This window comes from Tursiops truncatus, chromosome 3, assembly GCF_011762595.2.
Source record: "Tursiops truncatus isolate mTurTru1 chromosome 3, mTurTru1.mat.Y, whole genome shotgun sequence".
In the NCBI taxonomy this organism is placed as follows: Eukaryota; Metazoa; Chordata; class Mammalia; order Artiodactyla; family Delphinidae; genus Tursiops; species Tursiops truncatus.
In genome coordinates this window covers 44,230,254-44,255,677 of record NC_047036.1, presented here as the reverse complement: position 1 = coordinate 44,255,677, position 25,424 = coordinate 44,230,254, and positions in this window count along the sequence as shown.

Here is a 25,424-nt window from a genome sequence, read left to right as displayed (position 1 = left end):
GCAACGTGATTCAGTTATACATATACATCTATCTATTCTTTTTCAAATTCTTTTCTCATTTAGGTTATTACAGAATATTGAGCAGAGTTCCCTGTGCTATACAGTAGGTCCTTGTTGGTTATCTATTTTAAATACAGCAGTGTGTACATGTCAATCCCAAACTCCCAGTCTATCCCCCATCCACCCTGCCGTCTACTAATGATTCACAGAACTACAGAATTGTGGAATCCAAACATTTCACTTTACAGATGAAGAAAAGTAGTAACCGGTCCAAGGTAAGATTTCTAGTTACCTGCAACACTGGGACAAGAACCTGAATCACCTAACCTTTCACCCCAGTTTTCCTGTTATTCCAAAACCAGGAGTGCCAGATCCCTGCTGCCAGAATCATCATTCTACAGGTTGCAGGACCCTGAAGAAGGAAACGAGAAGGGAGCCTGAGTACACAGAGCTAGCTGGCCATGTCCTCCTCTGGGCAGGCCCTGAAATCAGCAGACAAGAGCCCACGTCCCTCCCGCCCCCACTCCCAGCATGTGCCATCACCCCAACCACCTGTGAGGGATGTCTGGGGTAGGAATGGCCAGAGCCCACCCTTAGGAAACCAGAGCGGACATAGGCAGGAGCTACAGAGTTCTCTCCAGGGCCGTGCTCGCAGAGGAAACCTCAGCTGCCACCGGGGAAAGGAGGAATATTTGCTGTATGCTGGAGCTAACAGGCTTTTCTCTGCTGGGGATCTTCAGCCTCCCTTACGGAAATAAAACCTGTTTTAGTCTACTCGGGCTACCGTAACAAAGTAGCAAACACTGCGTGGCTTAAAAAAAAGAAATTCTGAAGCTAGAAACCCAGTATTGAAGTGTCAGTAGCATTGGTCTCTCTCTCCTTGGCTTATAGATGTGGCCGCCTTCTCCCTGAGCCTTCACATGACCTTCCCTCTCAACATCTCTGTATCCTAATCTCCTTTTTTTTTTTTTTTTTTTGCGGTACGCGGACATCTCACTGTTGTGGCCTCTCCCGTTGCGGAGCACAGGCTCCGGACGCGCCGGCTCAGCGGCCATGGCTCACGGGCCCAGCCGCTCCGCGGCATGTGGGATCTTCCCGGACCGGGGCACAAACCTGTGTCCCCTGCATCGGCAGGCGGACTCTCAACCACTGCGCCACCAGGGAAGCCCCCCAATCTCCTTTTCTTATAGGAACACTAGTCATATTAGATTACAGCCCGCCCTTATTATAACTTAATTTCTTCTTTAAAGACCCTATCTCCATATACAGCCACATTCTGAGGGTTAGGTCTGCAACATACAAATTTTAGGAGACACAAGTCAGACCTAACACCTCCTGAATATAACCAGGAACCAACCCCCAAAAAAACAATGACCTGTCTTCTTTGATGTATCTCTTGCCTCAACTAACCTCATTAGATGCAGATTTGTGCTGGCACTGACCCTGCCTGCCTGACTTTTCTCTAAAGTCAAGAAACTGCCCCATTGGCCAAGCCATTCCTCCCATCCAACTCCAGGAAGAGCATGCTTTTGCTTTCTCCCTCTCTCACACATTCTCTCTCTCTCTCTCTCTCTCTCTCTCTCTCTCTCTCTCTCTCACACACACACACACACACACACATGCACACAGGAATATTTTCTCCACTCTTGTAGATCTACTATAGATCAGTGTCTCCCATTCTATAAACATAAGAGCATTTCCGAAGCTCTGAAAGAACCATGAGAACGTTTAAATAACTCTATAGAGACCCACTGGGGAAGCAGCTCCCATGAAACCCATTACGGTAGGCAGAGTTCCAAAGATGGACGCCCAAGACCCTCATCCCCTGGTGAGTCAATCGAACACTAAACCAGATACCGTTGTGGAATTAAGGTTGCTGATGAGCTGACTTTAAAACAGGGAGACTAACCTGGATTATCCAGGTGGGTCCAGTACCATCACACAATCTTTAAAAGCAGAAGAGAAAGGCAGAAGAGTCTCTCAGAGAGATGCTGTAGGAGAGATGAGGCAGAAAGGAGGTCAGAGGGATTCAAAGTGTGAGAAGGACTCCATCTGCCATTGCTGGCTTTGAAGATGGAGGAAGGGGGGCCATGAGCCAAGGAATGCACGTGGCTTCTGGAAGCTGAGAAGCACCTCTGGCAAAGACCCAACAAGAAATTGGGGACCTCATTCCTGTAAGTGCATGAAACTGGATTCTGACCTACAGAACTATGAGATAATAAATGTGTGTTGTCTTAAACCACTAAGTGTGTGCTCATTTATTATAGTGGCAATAAAAACTAATACACCCATCCTGTTATTAAATGTAATTTACCCACATCGGTCCCGTTTAGCAATGACTTTTTCTCACACATCATTCTGAATGATAGGTATTACTTTTCGCCACTAATTGAGCAACCACATTAAACTGAAATTTATGTAAAGTCTACAAATGACTCCTCAGAATCAGCAGCTTCCATGCTAAACATGACACCACGCTCGTATATATCCATGGTTGTATTCTCTGCCCTGAGTTCTCCTCATGACTGTTAGGGGCTGACTGTACCCTCTGAAAGTCACAGATTCCTCCAGGACCCTGCAGATAGATCCTTCATCTGATCCCATAAGGAACTGTCTTGATCTGTCACATTGCTGTTTGTAATGTTCACCCTTGTGACCTCACATAGCACTTGGAAATGAGAATGGCAAGAATTTTTTTAAACAAAGAAATGAAGTGAGAGCTTAGAAAATCCCACACCGTCCAATGGATAAAAACTGCGATAGGAAAAAAGGTCAACCCAAGCTCTAGGCAGAATCTCCTGAGAGAACAACTGAAGAGCACAATCCTGTTTTGGCAGAAGAGTCCCCAGCGAGAAACTGTTCCAACTCACCTCCAGGGCATCACTCCCGCAGTGAGATCTTCCCAGTGCAAAATACACACCTGTAACTATGAGGGGGCTGCGGCTTCTCTGGCTAGAACAGGGGCCTGAAAATCTGTAACAAGCTCCTATAATTCTAACCACCACCTCTCCCAAATATTATCCAGCTTCTAGATCCTTGTCACTGGTTGTCTGCTAGAGATTTCTTTCTAAGTCTCCCATGGGCACCTCAGACATTATTAAGAAGACTACTGAATCCACCACTTTCCTCTCCAAAGTGCACCACCTCCCGACTCCTTTGTTTTGAACTACCATTTATTGGACACCTGCCTTATTCATGGCACTGTGCTCCAGACTTTACATCCAACTTTCACCTAAATTCACAAATCTTGAAGGAGTGTAGAAAGTGTATTTCAGAGAGGTTACGGTGCTTCTTATATTAGTACCAAGTCAGCTGATTGTTTGCTCAGAAACATCCTTGTCTCCTCTGTAAGAAGCTGCTCCCTTTCCCTCAGGGGCACTAAACTCCAACGCTGGCATCCTGGGCTGCTGGCGGCCACCTTGCCTGACACATGCAATGAGAAAGAAAGAAACGTTGAGAGCAACAGAGCTGAAATATGAGGGAGGGGAAAGGATGGGGGACAGACTGAGGAAAGGGGTACCCAATCTGTCAACATCACTTGGTGTTTAGGTCAGGTGCCTGTAGCCATTTCTCTTCTGTGTGTTCTAGTGATGTGATGAGCAAATTCCTTTTTGTGCCTAGTCCCAGTGGAGTTAGGTTCTGTCACTTGCAACCAAATGACTAATATACCCCCCTGCTCAAGAAATCACTACTGTTTTTTCTTTTCCTCTTCATTTTGGTATTCATGCAACTAGGATTAATGAAATAATACAAGCACATTGTGTTTTTAGTTTATAATTCAAAATTATCCAACATAAATAAATCAGTTCTGGGGTGTTTCTATAAGTTTCACAGGTTTCTTTGTTTGGTTGTTTTCTGTCTGTTTTGTGTTAACTTGCCCAAAATTTTATTGGCTACTAACAAAATATTAACTTATCTGACTGAAAAAATAATATAGTCCATTAAAAAGAAAAAACTAAAAACTCCCCATTAGAATTTACTCCAATCTGTGATATATTCTAAATGTTTTGTGTTAATATTTTCCATCAACAATTTTAATTCTGTAATCTAATATTTAAATTCTAAAACTGGATCTATAAATCAAATAATATTTTAATTGTTTACTATTTTTCAAGTTATTTTATTAAAAAGAGGAGTAAGAAAGAAGGAAGGGAGGTAGGGAGGGAGGGAAAGAAAAGAACATACCCCTAAAGTGATATGTCTATAAATAGTCACTTAGATATTAACTTGCCATATTATGGGTACAGGGACACACATCGAAGGTAATGTCAAGTGAATAGTCAGGATTTGTTTTTGGAAAAAAGTTAAAATATATTTTTGTAAGTGAGGTATAGTTTTCTAGTTTATGAAAATATATATAGTTTTTCCTTCAGTTAGAAATATTCCTCGCAAGTGAAAAGCAGTACAGCTTTTTTCAAGGTCACTTTGGCAGCACCTATAAAAAAGTCACATGCACACACACAGCAATCCCCCCTCTAGGAATCTCTTCTTCAGGTATGAGAACATTCACTGCAGCACCACATGGAAGAGGAAAATTGGCCACACTTAAATGTCCTTCAGTAAGATTAAAGAAGGCACTTACATATGTAACAAAATATTATGGAGCTATTAAAAGTACTAGCTGGAAAGGTATTTATATATATTAACTTAACAAGAGCAATTTAAAGAGTCATATATACAGCATACTGGAATATAAAATATACGAACATTGCAAAGCAACCGTGACAGCCTTTGAACTCTGACCTCCTCCTGTCCCTCCCGAACAGCACAGCCACCAGGATCTCTTCAAAGCCCGCATCTCATCCGGTTTATCTTCTCTCCCTGCCACCTCCCCTGCCCCACCTCATGAAAAAGTCTCCAATCTCTTCCCACTGCTCTCTGGATATAGACCAAAATCCAACCTGTGGCGCATACCCAGCTCACCACTGATTTTCCTGCTCCTGGATTTCACCACCTGCTCTTTGTGCATGCTCTCCCTCTGCCTGCCTACACTTCACATCCACAGTCCCCTACTCTACCTCGTTCCCTGCAAATGGATAGAGTCGTACTCATCTCCATTATATAGTTCCTCTTTCCCCTCCAGACCTACTCACCACCCTTCTCCACTCTGCTCTCTGCTGCAACAAGTTGAGCTGTCTGGGCCCACTGGCTTCCCATTACGCTCAACCAACAGGAGGCCCCAGCAGGAGGCAGGAGGGAGGGAGGTGAGTGAGGCTGCAGCATTTATCTCCCGGGCTCCTTTCCTGCAGAGTCACTTCAGAGGAAATGGTTCCTCAGTCCAATGTCCCAGCTTCTGTCCATGAGGCTCTCTCCTTGTGAGTTCTGAATCTGCCCCCTCACTCTTTCAGCCCTAGAGAGGGGATGGTCCAGTGTTAACTATCCTTGAGATGCTGCTCTACCCCTTATGAATTTTCTACACTCACCCACGGCTTTGCAAAGAGTGCTTGTGTTAAATTCTCCTCAAATATTATCATTTGCATGTACTGAAACCTTGACTGATGTATCATCCTTCATCTTGGCTTAAATGTCACTGCCTCAGAGAAACAGATCCACAGACTAGGTCGCCATGTACAACACGGCAACCTATTAATTTACAGCACTTGCCATGTTTGTAATTATATTGATTTCTGTATTGAATTCCTTTCTCCCCCACCCTATCTTGCTCTTATCGTCCTCCTCCCCACTCCCCCACTAAATTGTAAGACCCTTGAGGACAAAGACCTTAGCTTCTTATTCTCACTTGTGCCACAGGAGCTAGCTCAGTGTTTCCCACATTATAAAAAAATAGTACTTCTTACAGACCCAGCATTGACTTTGTATTGTCCTTTTGGTAGGTGGCTAGTCAGACAGGAACGGTCCCCATCCTGGATGGTTCATCTTTCCCTCCCCCACCTGGACACTGGTGGTTGGAACAGGCCCAGAGATCCTCCCTCTTGTGGTCAAGGACCACCTCTAAGTTTCCAGCCGTATCAGGACCAAGCAAGATAAAACCACCAGCACAGGTTAGCGCAGGTGCACCAAGACCTAAAAGGTGACTCAGGGTAACCCGGGGTTCATTATGCCGTAATTATAATAAATTAGCATTGCGGTTTTTGCCCCTCCCACCCTGTGGGGTTTGCTTGGGTGCTTATGGGTAAGCACCTACACACTAAGAGAAAAGTTATATGACCTAAAGCTGTCAATCAATTTGTCAGTCAAATGACACAATACACAGGGAGGGACCACCACTCTAAAAAACTCAACCCCTCCCCATTGCAGGACTGCTTCTGGTTTCCAGATCGCCCGCTCTTATCCTTTCTTGGGAGTGTACTTTCACTCTGCTTAATAAAACTCTTGCTACTTAAAACTGCTCTATGCCTCCTGACTGAATTCTTTCCCTGGAGAAAGAACCAAGGAAATCACTGTTCCTCCAGTGACACTATTACTGCTTATGTTCTTGTGTGCCTTTTTCTCTCAGAAAGAAAGCACTGATTGTATCTCTCTCGTATCACCACCCTGCATGCAGCGGGGATTAACAAATGTTTGTTACACTAAACTGAAGACCTGCAAGGAGCCATCTACTCGTTTAAGAAGATGGCCTTTGACAATATTCACTTTGGCTCAGACTTTGGAAAAACACCAAAGATCAAATACATACTAAGAATAGTTAACAAACCATCTGGAAGGGAAAAAAAAAAAAAAAAAAGCTATTCTTAGAGTTACATTTATTTTCCTTTATGATGTGAAATTCTTTTACCTTTTGAAAATACACATGGACTTAAGTCAAAAATATTATATTTCCTTACTATGTAGTTTCATAATGTCTCTCCCCAAAATTGATATCCTTCAGTTTTTTTGAATGTCATTTTGTTATAAATTTCTTGTCCTGAAATGAGTAACAAAAATGGGAGTGAAATAACATGGATATATAATTATACCCTGAAAGAAATTATAGCAACTGATGTGGAAAGATGAAGATGCCAAAGGTAGGGCTTGCAATGAGTGACAGATGAAATTTTTCAAAGCTATGAGAATTTTTACTGTTCTGCTCACTAGCAAATACCTTAAAAGAGTGTAGCAAAGTAGATCATTATAAAGGGAATTAGTATAAGGTGGGTCACTGCAAAGCACACCTTTGTAAAGCAGCTTGCATGTTCCCTCCATTGGAACAACATTATAGTATAAGACTTGGCATACACATGGTTTCAGTAACAGCAAAAGCAATCCCAATGTACTAATGGGTGCACAGATTACAGAAAAATTAAAACCTGTAGGATTATTAATGTGGTCCAAACTAATCATTTTCTCAGAAGTTACAAAAAGTAATGAAGCATTTATTGACAATCATTTTGCTTAACTTTTTCTTTAGAATTTAGAAGATCTCATTATGCATTATTTATATACTTCATGTACCTTTAAAAAAAAATTTCCAGAGATGTTTACACAAATGCTCATTTCTTGTCTGTGTGTTTGCAGGCAGAGAGATTACAATGTTATCCATTGATATTACAACTGTATTAAAAGTAGGAATTGTCCTTTTGAAAATAACCATTGCAAGATCTAAATATTTGTAATTACATTAAGAACTTTAGTTATTAGAGGAGATTCATGGAACTGGTATTCATCTTCATTATTTCTTTTTCTTCCATCATGTGGTGGAATCTCAGGAGTAAAAAGAGAGATGGACAGCAAGTGGGCTAAGTGCCCGAAGCACTAGAAATGGAATAAAAAAGATTTGGGGGCCAATTCAATATAAAAGGATGCAATCAAGTTTCTTCTGTTTCATCTGATTTTGGATCACAGATCTAACAAAGGGCAGAGATGAAGTGGAGAAGCAGGTCATCTGACACCTGGCCATACAGCCCTCTGCGTTCTTAATAAGAGGTTTTCATTACCATCCCATAAGTGTTTGGTAGCTTCTCCCTGCACCCCCCAAAAAATTAAGTGAGAGGCAATGGAGGATATGGATGTGTGTGTCTTTTGAAAGAAAATGTCATCATAACGGAGGTTATTTCCTGGATTTTTTTCTGCTAAAATTTCTCCAAAAACTTGACATTAATGTAAATTAACACCTAGGAATTATGTCCTTCTCTGTCATGAATTTCCCAGAAATTTCTCTGATTAGGACCCAGAGATGGGACTTCAGAAATGGAGTTGCAAAGTCATGTCCTCAAATATGCTTGCTAACTGAGGTTTTCTCCCACTCTCACAAGACAACTAAGATGATGAGACCCAGCCCTGTAGGACTCAACATAACCTTCACTCTGAGACCTGGTGTCTCTCTTCCCTACCTCCAACCCCTTTTCAGTTTCCTCCAAATTACTGAACCAAATGCCAGGTCATGACAATAAGTTTCCAAATGGGAAAATGGAGACTTAAGCACTGGAAAAGGACAAAGGACATTAACTGTCTTTAAAAAGAGCAAGTTGACTAATGGCTTAATAAATAGGCTTCCTCTATTTAGTGAGTCAAAAATAAGTTGACTGACAATCCCAAGTTAAAAAGAGACTGTAATGGAACTATCTCCTGACCCTTAATTATAGCAGGTTAGATCAGGAGACAGCTCTAATAAGCAAGGGACTGCAGGAATTAATGACTCTCTCAGTTCGCTGCTGGCTTAACCTTTTCGAGGTATGATTAAAACCATCCACATTATAACCCAGGGGCTTGTGTCCCTGGGCAAGACATACACAGTCTCTTTGAGTCTCTAATCCTCACCTGTAAAATAAAGTGAATAATATGAATAACGCGGGTCTCTCACTGTTGTGGCCTCTCCCGTTGCGGAGCACAGGCTCCGGACACGCAGGCTCAGCAGCCATGGCTCACGGGCCCAGCCGCTCCACGGCATGTGGGATCCTCCCGGACCGAGACACGAACCCCATGTCCCCTGCATCGGCAGGTGGACTCTCAACCATTGCGCCACCAGGGAAGCAGCCGGGGAGTTTGTTTTAAACAAGTTAACATGTTTCGTTCTAAGACATTTTGATTCAGTTAGGTCTGGTTCGGGAATCTTATTTTCTAGACATATAGTTCCCAAATTTCATTCCACAACATAACATGTGCATGTGGTTTTGTTTTTAATTTTAAAAATTCTACTTCTAATTCTTTCTTAATTTTTAAATATTATGGAATGTGAAATATATGTTTTCAGTTGACAAAGTATAAAATAGATGCAGATTTGAACAATGTACATAAGAGAAAAATATTAATATCCTTTAACTCAATAATTTAAAGAATCTATTCTAAGAAAATAATCCCAAAGGGAGGTGGACTTTTGCACAAAGTTGCTAATTAACACATTATTTTGGTGGGGGAAAAGAACTCAAAATGACAAAAACAGAATCATTGCGTAAATTATGGTATATCCATAAAATAAAATACCATAAAGTAGTTAAAATTATTAGTATGAATGGATTTCAATGGTGGATTCTTTATGGCCTATTTAGGTTCTAATATTATATGAAATGATACTACATACATGTATATGTATGTGTGTATACATATATACATACACATATATATATACAATAAATATTATCTCTGTAAAGAAAAAACTTAATGCATAGAAAAGGCCAAGGAAGAAATACATTAAAATAACAGCCATGGTTGATATTGGTTCTTGTACTAATGTATCTTTAACAAAGCCCATCAAGGGGGAAAAAAAGCATACTTAAAAAAAAAATCTTGAAACCAACTATTTGATCTCCCACATAAGAACCGAAAGCAGGTTCTAAATGACAATGCTCTCCCACCCCAACCCAAAGTACCCAGTCCACACATCCTCCCTGGTACCCTAAGTGCCATCTGGAATGACACAGGAGAGCAAAGCTACATGATACCCACAGTCAAGGTGATCTTTTTTTTTTTTTTTAATGCTACCTTTTGGCCTAAAACTCATTAAGTTATTACCCCAGAGGCAAGATGCAGTCAGAGGGCCCATATACCTGTTTTGATAGATTTTATTATTATTTAGGTATGACAGGCCAACAGATCAAGAGATGACAGTTAATGAAAAGATAGTTTATTATACTCACAGATCCCAAGAGAAGGAGTACACATCATGCCACAGGGGGCCACATGGGAAAGCACCAGGGTCAGCCACTAGGCCAAGGAAGAGGGGGGAAGGGTAGGCAAGAGCCTTCATTATTATTTCTGCAGGAAGGAACAGGAGAGGCAGGGTAAACAGGATTAGCTAGTTTGAATAATTTCAGCAGTCTCTGGGGTACAGGGAGTGTCCCTGGTTGCCTGGTACCTGGCCATAGAGTGATTAGGGCCCAGACTGTGAGCCCAGTTAGGGAGATGGTTAGAGTGTGGACTTAACCTCCTGTCTAAGAAGGGGAACTGACTGGCCTCTAGCCAGAGCTTCAAAACTGCATCAAGACAACATGTAAAAGATTACATTACGAGTGGAAGAGGTTGCTGAAATTCCCTAGCATCATGGGTCGGGGACGGGATGTATCCAGAGACTACAGCAGTATTTTAAATCCCCCCTTTCATTTCCTTACCCATTACTCTCACCTGCCAAATCTGCTCTCTTCCAAGTACCCTAAGTAACTTCTGCAAACCTCCAGTAAGTCCCCTTTCTCCCACTTTCTCCATTTGTCTCCAGAAAAGCCTAAGACAGGGAAAGCAGGACCTCCTAAACGGACAGATGATGGACTTTATACAGATGTCTAAAGGAATTCTGATACCAACACTCGCTTCCTGAAGAACTGGTGATAACTCTTAAATATTGTGGATAACAGAACACTCTCCATCCTGTTTAGTCCTCTTCCATCTGTTTATATTTTCCTCATTTCACATCATACCCATTGAGATGTCCATTTTTTATATCAGGTCCCTTGTTATATCATGTAATCACAGATATTTTATGATTCTTTTATGTACTTGTCCATGTACTATCTTTCAGTACCAAGTCCTCCATCAATGGATGTTTTAAGAAGACCTGGTTTCTTCTCAATATGTAACTTTCCAGATTCCGGTTTTTATTTCTTAATGAAAATAGCTTAGTTATGCAGAACTTTCCCACCTCTCTCTCACCTGTCCTCTCTGGGTCTGTATCCCATTCCTTCCAGTACCTGTGGGCCTCTCTCCATCAATAGTACCTTGGAGACAAGAAGACATATAGATGGCCTACAGGCATGAAAAGATGCTCAACATCACTAACTATTAGAGAAATGTAAATCAAAACTACAATGAGGTACCACTTCACACTGGTCAAAATGGCCATCATTAGAAAGTCTACAAATAACAGATGCTGGAGAGGGTGTGGAGAAAAGGGAACCCTCTTACACTGTTGGTGGGAATGTAAATTGGTGCAACCACTATGGAAAACAGTATGGAGGTTCCCCAAAAAGCTAAAAATAGAGTTGCCATATGATCCAGCAACTCCTGGGCATATATCGAGAGAAAACTATCATTCAAAAAGATACATGCACCCCTATGTTCATAGCAGCACTATTCACAATAGCCAAGATGTGGAAACTACCTAAATGTCTGTTGACAGATGAATGGATAAAGAAGATGTGGTATATATATACAATGGAATACTACTCGGCCATAAAAAAAAGAATGAAATAATACCATTTGCAGCAACATAGATGAACCTAGAGATTATCATACTAAGTGAAGTAGACACATACCATATGATATCACTTATATGTGGAATCTAAAATATGACACAAATGAATTTATCTACGAAACAGAAACAGACTCACAGACATAGAAAACAGACTTGTGGTTGCCAAGGGTAAAGAAGAGTGGGGGAGGGGGGATTGAGAGCTTGGGGTTAACAGATGTAAACTATTATATACAGAATGGATAAACAAGATCCTACTGTATAGCACAGGGAACTATATTCAATATCCTGTTTTAAACCATAATGGAAAAGAATATGAAAAAGAATATATGTATAACTGAATCACTTTGCTGTACAGCAGAAATTAACACAACATTGTAAATCTACTTCAACAAAATAAATTTTTTTAAAAATATTACCTTGGAGAGTTACTATATGGCAGCAAGGTTGTAAACTGGTGACCCACCAGCCAGGGACGCTATCGGCTGCTTAGCTACGCAGCATTTTTAAAAGTTGGACTTCATTACCAACTTTTAAAATTAGAGGAATTCATATAGAAATCAGTATTTTTTTCAGGTCCTCTGGGAAGCTTAGAAGTTCTGGCAACACTGAGCTAGAGGTTAGTAATACCTGCTCCCCTTAAATGAGGCATGTGTTTCTCTCATTTACATAAACTGCCTGATCATTCAATGCATCTGGGTCCAATCCCTTGATAACAGCATCGTTGCTAGTATTATGTAGGTCCACACGTATACAAAATAATAGGTAACAACATTAATTCTGCGGGTGGTGTATAAGACTAGCAGGCAGCCCTTCTCCCATGCCATCACGTTCCAGATTTTATACATTCTGTCACTAAATGTGGGGAGTCCTGCCACACTCTGCCAAAGCATCTCCCCTGACATTCATGTCCAGCCCTAGGGAACAAGGGTTCTCTGCTCTGGGTCACCCCTGGCTTCCCAGGCTCACTACCCCCTCAGCAGCTGACCACACTTCATCTGAAACTCACAGAGTGGTGAAAGGTGGCTGAGCGTACGAGGACCTTTTTTATCTCCTTTATAACCCCATCTTCTACTCTGTTTCCTCTGATTCTTCTCCCCATCCCATTTTTCCAATAAGAGAGTCACTTCCAGGCTCCCTTAGAAGTCTTTACTTGTCACCAATCTAAGGCCCCACTCCATTTAGCACAATGCACTTACACCTATTTAGTGTCACATTTGTCACAGAGGTACTGTAATCAGAGAGTAGCACCTCAAGATTTTGGTGAGTTAGAGGAGAGCACCATTTCGTTGGACCACCTTCTTCTCTTCCCCAATACTGTCACCTGTTCCCTGCACTGGGGCAGTCTCACATTTTGCAGAATTTAGGAAAATAGCCAATAGTGAAACTAAGCCAAAGTGTTTAGCTACAAGTACCAGAAAAACAGAGTAACAGTGGATCTCATTTATTGGGGTAGGGAGACATTTTCCTTATACAATAAAACAGTCTGGAAATAAGCAAACCAAGGCAGGTTCTTTTTGTCTTTTTACTCTGACTTCTTTAGTATGCTGGTTTGTTTTTTTACCTCATGGTTTCAAGATAGCTGCTAAACCTCCAGGCATCACATCCATGTTCCAGGTAGGAAGAAAAGAAAAGGCTAAAAGGCCCCATCTCATGCAGCTTTTTCTTCCCCACCCCACCAAAGAAGGCCATCCCCTGCAGACTTCCACTTACATCTAGTTCATCAAAACTGGGTTATATGGAAATACTTAGACCAATCACAAACCAAAAGGAATGAAATTCCCTTAATTGATTTCAATGCTTTATCCTATAGGCTGACAAAGGGTCTGTGTTCCCCAAGATCAACCTGCTATTCCACCTGCTCCCTGAATAAATCAGGTTCTGTTAGTAGGAAAGAAGGGGGTTGAAAAAGGAAATGGCTCGTGAGTAGGCAATAGACAGTGTCTGCCCCATACTCCAGTGAGGCCCAGGAGCTGTGAGGGGCCTGTGTAGCTACGTCTGGGTGGAGAACCCAAATGGGTGCATTTGGATGCTGTTGGCACAGTGGCAGAGCACAGAGGCGAGTGGATAACTAACGCCTCTGTCTTGGTATTCCAGCCTCCTCCCCACTCCCACACACACACACACACACAAACACACGCACGCACGCACGCTCACGTACACTCATGGATGGTAGAGAAGGGACCAAGAAGCCTGTGGTCATCCTCTGGACCCAGAGGTCAATGGGAGAAGAGCAATGATCCCTCACTCTCCAGGTGACCCATATGCGAAGCTTCCTGGGAGGGCCCCTAACAGCTCTGCCCTCTGCTGGGCAAGACCACATCCCCCTCCAAGTCCAGGAGTCCCCTCTCCATCTCCAGCCAAGGACTCATGTTTCCTAACCCACACCCACTTCTCTCGGCCAGGAGAGAGTGTTCCTTTGCACAGCAGTGTGTTGAACAAAGCAGAGCTGGCTCCAGGCTTTGCAGGGGAACCCATTTTACTAATCATGTGTATTTTCACATAAAAGTTTACATTTACACCATCAGAAATTTGTAATCACACAACTGATGGAAACTATTGATCTCTTTCCTAAAGTTTTCAAGATTACAAAGGACATCCACAGCTAACAGACACAGAGAGAGTCCCTGAGTCCATCTGCAGTGTTTGAGCTTCCTGTGTACTCCAATTGTCCACACAGTCCTTAAAAGGTCACACCCTGTCCCATCACTCTCTGCCTAGGGTGCAGCTTGCAATACTGCGTTCACAGCAATCTCAGGAAACCCTGAGACCTTAGCAGAAGCTGCACACTGGCTCTTTAAGATGAAAACAGTGAGCTTCAACAACATGTGACATTAGCTGCATCTGTGCATGCCATGTAGGTTGGAAGTGAGTCATCATTCAGAAATTATTTTGGTACAAAAGTTAAACATAAAGACTCCACCAAATAAACAGTTTTTATAAAAAGGCTTCATGTGACAACAGTTCCTTCTCTGGCATCAACTCCCAGAAATGATGAAATATGACTCCTTAGCATAGAACAACTCATATTCCAAACAGAGTGCATTTGCTACTGGGGAACCCGTTCTTATCCCTCGGCCAAGAGGCCAGGCTGGTGATAACACAGCATCCTTTGCTGTGTTGTCTTGACCTGATCCGCTTTTGCTTCAAAACTGAGCTGGACTGTTTCCGCTCTGCAAAGGTAATGGTCCCGTTCCACTCCCACTGCTTTCGCGAAAGCCTCACCGAATTCTTCTTCCCACAGCAACCTCCCTTCATAGAGGTCAAAGCACTTGTCTGCCTTGTTTATTGCCACCATTGTGCACTATCTTAATACTGAATGTCCTAAATAGTTCTCTCTCCTGATAACTGAGCCCCTTTCATTCCAAATTCTGATATAACAGGATCATCACCGGGAGAATTTCTTTTCTGGTTTATGTGAATTATGCAAAATGGAAATTACTTGTGCTGATGGAAATTAGCAAAAGGGGGGGAGGAATATAAGGAATAATAAAGAGAAGTGAAGCAGATGGGAGAAAAGGAATGGAAGTTCTATAAGGACAATAATAGCTAACATTAATTTAGTGCTTGCCATGTGCTACATACTGTGCTAAGCAGCTTACATGTCTTTAATCATCACAACACCCATGAGTTATGTACTTCTCAGTAAACCCATTTATACAGATGAGGAAGAAGTATTACAGAATCACCAACCAATCCCTTCTTCTAGACTCACGGCAAACTATGTTTTTGTAGTAGGCTGAATTATTGGCCCATTTCTTTACCTCCCCCCTCTGAATACACCCTTTGTCCAGTAACTGCAACTGCCCGCGCCCCCAGAGGTGGGACTGGGCTTAGCCATGTGACTTGCTTTGGCCATCATGAGCAGATATGATGTACCTGCCTGGTTGGTCTTGCCCTCCTGTAGTGAGTTGAATAGTGTCCCCCACAAATTCATGTCCATCCAGAACCTCAGAATGTGACCTTATGTGGAAACAGAGTCTTTGCAGGTATAATTAAGGATTGAGATGAGAGCATAGTGAAATATGGTAGACTTGAAGTCCAAGGAGAGTATCCTTATAAGAAACAGAAAAGGACACAGCTGTACAGAGAAGAAGGCCATAGAAAATGAAGGCACAGATTGTGAAGTTATGTTGCTATAAGCCAAGGAATGCCTGGAGCCATCAGAAGCTGGAAGAGGCAAGGAAGGATTCCTCCCTAGAGCCTTCCAAGGGAGCACGGCCCTGTACACACCTTCATTTTGGACTTCTAGTCTCCAGAACTATGAATGAGTACATTTCTGTTATTTTACACCACCCAATTTGTAGTATTTGGTTATGGCAGCCCTGAGAAATGAATATACCTCCTATGCTTCTGCCATCACCTTAAGAAGAGCTTCCTCCAGGTAGTGGCTGCTCTTTGAGCCTGGACCACAGCATGAACATGTGGGGAGCGGACCTGAGCCCAAGCCACCCAGACAAGCCCAGCCCAGGTCATCCAGGCTGCAGCTAACCTGCAAACCCATGAGTGCAACAATAAACGCTGACTGTTTTACAAGCTGCAGAGTTTGGGGTGGCATGTGAAGCAGCACTGTTATGCCTACAGCTAACAGCTAAGGTTTCCCAGGCTCCTGTGAGGCCATCTGACTAAATCCTAGACAACGAAACATGAGCCAAGGTGATAAGACAACTCTAGGTCCTGGCCCTGAAAACCTCCACATAGACTCCTCCAGGCTCTTTCCTTCTCCAGAGCAGCTTTGGAAACCACATCCTGAAGAGGGAAAACCTGGGAGCCCGCATCACTTCACTACTCAGGAGCACCTGATTTTTTTACTTTATAGAAATAAGCTTCTACCGGATCCAGCCTGGGCTTTGAAGGTTTATCAGTTACAGCAACTAGCATGACTTTAACTACTAAAGGGAAGGTGAGTAACTTGTCCAAGGTTATATAGTGAGCAAACGATGAAACGAGGATTTGAAGCTACTCTGTCTGACTCCAGTGTCCAGACTATTGCCACTTAAAACAGACGGCCTCCTACATTACCTGTAAAACCTTGGGAAAGGTGAAGGAAGACACCTTAGAGCTGGGCTCTCGTGACATCTAACAACAGAAGAGTTACTAGTACCTGCCTAAGAGTTGATGGAGGTAGACTGGAGAGGTAGGGGGTAGGAAATCAGAGGCAGGCCCTAAAAGAAAAATCTGAGGAGACAGAAATTAGTAGCTCCGAAGTAATGGATGATAATAACTATCGCACACAGCCCTCACTTTGTGGCAGGCACTGTTCAAAGGGCTTGGCAGATACCTCATATAACCCTCTCAATGACCCTGAAAAGGGGTCATGAGGAAACTGAGGCACACAGCTAGTCACTGACAGAGCCAAAGAGCAAGCCCGGGCAGCCTGGGTCCAGAGTCGCTGTGCTGTGGGGATTCTCTAGAGTGATAAAAGCATTGAACCCTTGGACAAGGACTAAACACATGGGAGAAAATCTCTTAGCATTTTTATTATCCACAACACAGCCTGAAGTTACAAGTGTCTTGATGAAACTGCAAAGAAGGGTGAAGCTGACAAGTTTTAAAAACAAGGGACAGAAAGGGAAATGAATAATACAGCACCCATTATTTTAAATCTTCATTTGAACATGGAACATGCCATTGACCTTATCTTTATTTAGTATCAGGTCATTATTATTCTGGTTTAAGGTATAAGATCTGATGCATAAAGGCTTTGCAAAGGCTTTACTGGGCTGTAACCTGGAGGGGCAGTGTGGCCTGCTTGTTCAGAGCTCTGCAGGCTGGCTAATGGCGATTCCAATCCAGACTCTGCTATTTACAGCTAAGTGACCTAAGCCGGTGACTTAGCCTCTAGAAAGTACCATTTCCTCTTCAGTAACGTACAGACAATAAAAGTCTCTATCATAAAGAGCTGTTGTGAAAATTAAACAAGAAAACACACTTAGCACCATGTCTGGCATATAAAAAGGGCTCAATAAATATTTTCTATTCTTTTTAAATATTGTTATTGAAATGTATTGTCTAATTAGCTGCCTCTGCAAGGTCTCTCAATCTAAAACTGCCTTCTACTGCACTTTAAACATTCATCAACTCCCCCTGGGGACTACTTTAATTGCTTCCTAAATGGATCTCCCCACCTACTGTCTGACTCTTCTAACCCATTTTTGAGACCTGCTTCCAGTTAATCTTCCCGGTTCACAGCTCCTCTCTCATGCCACTCACCCACTCAACAACCTTCACTGGCTCCCCATTGACTCCAAACTCTCCCCTCTACATATTATCTTACACTTTGTTGAAACTGGACATCTCACTCTTCCTTAAACATGCCTCGTGATTTCCTCCTTCTGTGTCTTTGTTCCCTCATTGTCACCATCTCTTCTAAGCCAGTTCATCTTTCATGCCCCAGCTCAAATACACTTTCTTCATGAGTTTTACTTTCCCCATCCTCTCAGCCCACTAAGTGTATGACCTTCCCTCTCTCATCCCCAAGGCACTTGCTTTGTGCCTCTTTTATGTCATGTATCATAATATGCCTTTTATCATAATTATTTTGGCATTTGACTAATGTGGTGACACAATGTAAACTTGTTGAAAGCAGAGAGTCTTCCTCAACTTTTTAATATATACATAATGTGTTTCATGTGAAGTAGATTATAAATAAATGTTCACTGATTATTTAAGTTTAATATGCATATGTTTTATCTCCCTTATTAAATCTGGTGATGGTGTGGACCATATCTAACTTACTGCTATATCCTCCATAGCATTTAACCAGTGTCCTGCATAGCAACGAGTACTCGAGAAACATTTGTGAAATGAGCGAGGTGGTAGACTGGACGAATGGGTGAAGGAACAGATAGATGGATGAAAAGATAAATGGATGGGGGGATGGATGGATGGGGGGATTTATACATTTCTCTAAAGTTCTTTGCTTAATATTTCTTCTAGTCATTGGCCCAGTTGCCAACTCATTTTGAAAGACACAATACTCAGTGGTAGCCATTGATGAAAAACAGGGCATAGAGGGAATTCCTGATCCACTTTTGACAACCTGGGCACACATATAAACCCAACCCTCCTTCCTGAAAGACTGACAAGCTGTTTGGGAGGAAACATCCTCCTTTCTGAACCTCATTTCACCCCACAGGGATCCAGGGTGTTTATACTGCCTTGTTCCCGTTATGGAAGAACTCTAATAAAGCAGATAAAAACTAATTCACAGTAACACGCTGGTGCCCTCTCAAGGGGAATTATACTTTAAAACAGAATCACCAGGGACTTCCCTGGTGGTGCAGTGGTTAAGAATCCACCTGCCAATGCAGTGGCATTGGCATTCCAAGTGGCATTCCAAGTCCCAGGAAGGAGACACAGGTTCAAGCCCTGGTCTGGTAAGATCCCACATGCCGCGGAGCAACTAAGCCCGTGCGCCACAACTACTGAGCCTGCTCTCTAGAGCCCATGAGCTACAACTCCTGAAGCCCGCGCACCTCAAGCCCACGCTCCGCAACAAGAGAAGCCACCGCAATGAGAAGCCCGCACACCGCAACAAAGCGTAGGCCCCGCTCGCCGCAACTAGAGAAAGCCCGCGCCCAGCAACGAAGACCCAACGCAACCCAAAATAATAAATTGTTTTTTAAAAAAATTTTTAATAAATAAAAATAAAGCAGACCATGAACCCAGACATGTATTTTAGATACAGTAAGTCCACAGAGGCAGCCATTGAAAGGACTGTTCCTATAAGGATGAGGCAGGCCATGGCCCGGCCTAGAATATATTATCACGGTGCTGGCCCAGCAAGAACCCGGACCTTGGAGACTCTGCGTGCTGAGGCGGGCAAATTTTTGCATTATATGCTCAAATAATGTATTTCTGGATGCCAGGGCATAAAAGGCAGTTGATTCTGTTCTCTTCCAGGTTGGCAGACTTCCTACTTCTCAAGGTTGGCCAAGGCCAGCAAACTGTGGAGGCACCTCCCTGAAATACGAAGGAAGCAACGAGACCCGTACCCACTCACGTCCTATATCGTGTGCATCCTTCCTACTGCTGATAAGCCACCATAGGAGAAAAGCCAAGTAAAAGCAACCTTGAACCAAATCCCAGGCCTCCTTCTCCCCCATCCTTCAACAAAGGCCAGTCTCTCTGGCCTAGCCCAGTGCAGCAGTTATTGGGATCTGCTAAGCAAATTTTAATAGATATTAGGTTTTACTTATGGATTATCATTAGAGCATCTATGAAGATCACAGGAAGGACAGGGTCCACGTTAAAACACTATACAGAAAAGTCTTTATTTGTCCGAAGGCTAACTGATTATACTACTCTCTTATCTTCTGCTGTAATTGGTATGGCAATTTAAATTACAGGGCATGCCAAAGCCCCAACATGCCTTTAGAATAATCCAAAAACATTAAGTGTTTAGTGGAATTTTACTATTAATGTACTTTACTGTGTTCATTTTTTGGAAAATTGCCACTCTATATGTATACATTATGCTATAACTAAAAATTCCCTATAGCCAAAGTATTTATTAACCAGGACATCAAGTAATATTTATAAAGTTATTTTTCTATTAATAAAATTGCTTTTACATATGGCACCTCAAATCCTCAAAACCACCATGCAAGTTGGGGGTTATTGTTTTTATTATTATTAACATCATTATTATTTTATAGGTTTGGAAGCTATGCTAGCCAACTTCCCTGAAGTCATGGTAGCTAGTAAATGATGGATTCTAGGACTCAAATTCAGGTCTTGTAACTCAATTTTCCATGCGTTTTTCACTGCACTATGATTCTTCAGCAAAATCTTCCAGCATTTTCCCATTTTCTACTAGGCTGGTGGCCCTGTGGAGTCCTACAGATAAGTTCTCTGGTAGCGACTATTACCCTCAGGGGGCCCCAGAGAGCCAAAAATACGCTGATCAGTTCACTCGGCCTAACTCTGAGGCCCTCATAAAGGCTTCTAACTGCAATAAGCATTCTCTAAACAAGTGTGTTCCTCAGAATCTAGACCATACACGCTCATTCACAGGACCTCGATCACTTTCTAGGAATGAGGAACAATTTGGAATATATATACACACATCACACACATTTGTGTATCTGTGTGTGTGTATGTGTGCCTGTTTACCTCTCTCAGTCAATTACCACCAAACCTCTCAGGGGCTAATCAGGACCTAATTTGTGTGAGCTATCAAACTACAATCTAGGGATCTCTGAGGTTCATGAACGCCACAATTACTTTCAATGACTAAACTGGAGGTGCTGACAGCCATAAAATCTCTTGTTTCATCAACATCTCACTAAAATATGGTGGAAACTGCACCTGCAACTTGAATTCCTTAACCTGTGTCACTGTCTTTTCGAAAAGCACTAATAAATGTCAATGGCATGAAGGGCAGAGATTATAGGCTTCTTTCTTCTGGTAGAAAAATACCACTATCTACTGGCTAGAAACTAGCAGCGTGTCACTAGCTGGGATTGTTAAACCATGGCCCTGCTGATCTCTGTGAACAGAGGTGTTGGTGAGGGACTAGAAGCTGAGCCTGTGTGTGTTCTTCAAAATCCATCCAGTCTCATGGACAAAATTCATACAACAATAGCAGAGCAAAACTCATAAATTGGGATCTGCACCTAGAAACCCTTCTGCATCTTAATCTACAAAATTGACCTGTTGACTGAATTCCGAGGGAAGTTGACGGGGATAGAAAGGATTGTGAGGGTAGGTATTCTAGACCAGAGCTGTACAGCCATTTTTTTAAAAAAATGAAATAATGCCATTTGCAGCAACATGGACAGACCTAGAGATTATCATACTAAGTGAAGTCAGAGAAAGACAAATACCATATGATATCACTCATATGTGGAATCTAATATGACACAAATGCACTTATTTACAAAACAGAAATAGACTCACAGACACAGAAAACAAACTTATGGTTACCAAAGGGGAACGGGGGGACAGAACAAGTTAGGAGTTTGGGATTAACAGATACATACCACTGTATATAAAATAAACAACAAGGACCTATTGTATAGCACAGGGAAATATATTCAATATTTTGTAATAACCTATAATAAAAAAGAAGCTGAAAAAGGAAAATGTATATATATAGCTGAATCACTTTGCTGTACACCTGAAACTAATACAATACTGTAAATAAACTATACTTGAATAAAAAACTGTTTGTTTTGAAAAAAGGGGAGGGCAATAGACCAGAACTGTACAAAAGAACTATATGAAAGCCACAGATGTAAGCCACATACGTAATTTTTAATTTAATTTAGTTCTTAATTAATTTTTAATTTTTAATTTTCTTCTACTCACATTTAAAATGGTAAAAGAAACAAGTAAAATTAATTTTAACATTATATTTTATTTAACCCAATAGATCCAAGAGTGTCACTAAGTGTCACTGATCCAAAGAGTAACATATAATCAATACGAAAATTATTGAGATGTTTTACCTTTTTTTAGTACTAAATTTTTGAAATCCAGTTTGTATTTTACACTTTCATCAGTTTGGACTAGTCGCATTTCAAAAGTTTAAAAGCTGCACGTGTATGGAGACAGTATAAAGATCAGTGGTTACCAGGAGTTGAGAAGGAGGGAAGAATAGGTGGAGCACAGAAGACTTTTAGGACAGTGAAACTACTCTGTGTAATACCCTAATGGTGGATACGTGTCGTTATACCTTTGTCTAAACTCACAGAACCCACAACTCCAAGAGTAACACCTTCGAGTAACCCACGGACTCTGGGTGATGACACGTCGGTGTAGGTGCATCAGCTGTAACGGGGATGCTGATGATGCGGGAGGCTGTGCATGGGTGGGAGCGGGGAGTACATGGGAAAGCTCCGTACCGCCTGCTCAATTTTGCTGTGAACCTAAAACGGCTCTAAAAATTAAAGTGTATTTAAAAAAAACAGTTACATAAGCCTAAGGGCTACCACATGGAACAGCGCAGTTCTAGAACTGCATCACGCGGTAGCCCTGGATAAGGGTAGGACTTCTTGGAAAGGCATTTGGGCTGGCCAGCTTGCCCATCACAGAGATACAATTCAAACTACCGTGGGCAAGGAAGGGAAAGGGCAGAGAGAGCGCTCAGCCTCAAAGATCGCTGTCAGATATCAATGTCTCTATTTCTGCTTCCACATGGCAGCTTTCTCCACAAGCTTAAACTACAACTTCTAGAAGCTTCTGGACTTCATTCATCAACATGCCCAGAGCAAAGAAAGTTCCTCTCCATCAATTTTGATGTGAAAAATCCCGGAGAAACACTCTGATTGGGCCAGACTGGGTACCACGTTCCTCCATGTGGCTCGGAGGGCAGGGTACTGTGTTTGGTGCTACTGTACTATGCCCCTTGAGAGTCTGGTGTAGATTCCAGAACCTTCTGGCTGGAGGGGAGAGGAGGCTCACTTTCCAAAAGAAGTGGCAATGCATGATGTCAGGCCAAGCACACTGTGGCTCTATGTCATAGAAATCAGGGAGGAGGACCTCCCTACGGACTGGCTCCCACTCGGGGGGTCCTTTCCAGAGACCCACCAGGAAGTGCCCGCAGCTACGAAAATCCCACTGGTCCTGTTCACCCAGGGATAGCTTGAGAAAGACGTGACGTGGGTCCAGGTACTGAAGCTCAGAATTCAGCCTTCCATTAACTACAGGAGTGATTTTCAATGGGAATGGTACCACACCTTAAAGGGGGTTTTTAATTTTATTGGGGTAATTTTGATCATCATAGTGATTAGGGGGTATACTGGCATTTAACAAGCAGGAGCTGGAGACACCTGATAGGCAGATGTTTCTCTAGCCCTTATGCACACTTTCAAATATGTTGAAAATTTTTGAGGCCAAAATACCCAGTTGAATGCTATTTCTCCTAATACCAAGCGTATTCATTATCAGTTGGCGTGAGCATCTGTCTCCTTCATAGAGACTTCTAGTACAGCTGTGCCTGAGCATTTGTGAGTGTGCCTGATTTCATTTTAAACTGATGGCCTTTTATTTTTTCTTTATCTTACGGTTAGAGCATCATATTGATTTTTTTAAATTATGCGTGTTGAGCTTCTATGACCTATAAATTGCATTTCAAGATAGTAAAAGGTACATTACAAAATACGTATTTAAAAGGTAGGCACTGCTGGGGTTCAGAATCTCTGAACTACACTAACCTTGAGGGGAGAGCCATGAAGAGAGAGGTAAAGAGGAGCCGGAACAAAGGGGAGGATAAGTAACAATGGGTGCAGACAGAGCTTGAACGTGGGCAGGAAGTCAAAGAAGAAAGCTGCAGGGCGAGGATGAGAAAGGAAGCCATCCTCACGGCCCTGGCATCTCTCCCTCCTTCCACAAGCTTCTCTCTCTCCCACTCTCCAGTCCCATTTCTCCTCCTTCACGGTCTTCCCCAGCCTGAGGGTGGCATGAAATGCCCAGTGAGAGCATATCCTTGGCAAAATCAGCTACCAGCAAATATTATGAAGATCCTAAACCCAAACTCCGCACTGACTCTACCCCTGGGCTGTGAGCTGACAACCAGAGAGAAAAACGTAAGTCACTGGCCAGAGGCAGGAACTGAGAGGAAACCCCTACCAGAATATTACAAGACAATGTTAAAAGTTAATTATGGAGACTAAATAGAAATATCAACATATGTCAGGCACATCCTAAGTTAAAAGGCAGAATACTCCATTTTATGTACCCTATACTACAACAATGTTTTTAAAATTGCATGATTATGGACAGAAACTTGGCAAGGCAGGAGTAAAATATTTTCATAAAGCAAAAATAATTGCTATGATAGTGTAGCAGCATTTACCATTTTGCTTTAATAATTTTCTGTTATAATTAAATATTTTGCCAAAAAAAAAGAACCTGTTCATTTTACTCTTCTGCTTCCCTATTCAAAGCATCCCTCCTTCCCATTGGTTTATTACTGGACTTTTCTAAACTTCCAAATCAAATGGGTCCTAACTTCCCTACAAAAAATGTACGAGCTTTAACTAGGAGACTAGCAATTAGCATCAGCTGCATCAGTGTTTCAACTTAAAAACTGTTTTCCACAAATTTCTCTTAGAATGTTAACATTAGTCAAACCCCTCTGCCTAATGTCGAAATAAACCACTTAATTTTAATAACAGGCTACAGCAACTCTTTTAACATAATAAAAGCCTCCAGAACACATGCACTAGACATATGCATCTTGCAGAAGAGCTGAGTTTAATTTTTAATACGTGGATAATGGTGAAAATTTTTAAATAACATATATACGAGTCACTGGAAAGTTTGTTCAAGCTCGTGCAGGACACCTGGCAATGCCTGACTCAGATTATCTGCACCCCCTTAATCCACAAAGAAACGAATAATTATTCTACTTATCGACCATAAAAAGTTAGATTCTCTAACCTCATTCTTGACTTCTTCGCATCGTCAAAACTGTTGACCATTCTTCCTTCTTAAAATCCTTCCTTTGGTTTTCACAAAACAGCACTGTCTCCGTTTGCTTCAGGCCACTTCTTTTTTTTTTTTTTTTTTTTTTTTTTTTTTTGGGTAAGCGGGCCTCTCACTGTTGTGGCCTCTCCCGCTGCGGAGCACAGGCTCCGGACGCGCAGGCCCAGAGGCCATGGCTCACGGGCCCAGCCGCTCAGCGGCATGTGGCATCTTCCCGGACCGGGGCACGAACCCGTGTTCCCTGCATCGGCAGGTGGACTCCCAACCACTGCACCACCAGGGAAGCCCCAGGCCACTTCTTGTAGGCAAGGACAAGGCCACCATTCAGGATGAGGAAGCAGAGAGGAGAGCTGCTCCAATCTGGATCCTGCCCAGTAAAAATCCAGCAGGTGAAACAGAACCTCAATCTGGTCATCATGACCTTCAGAGAAAG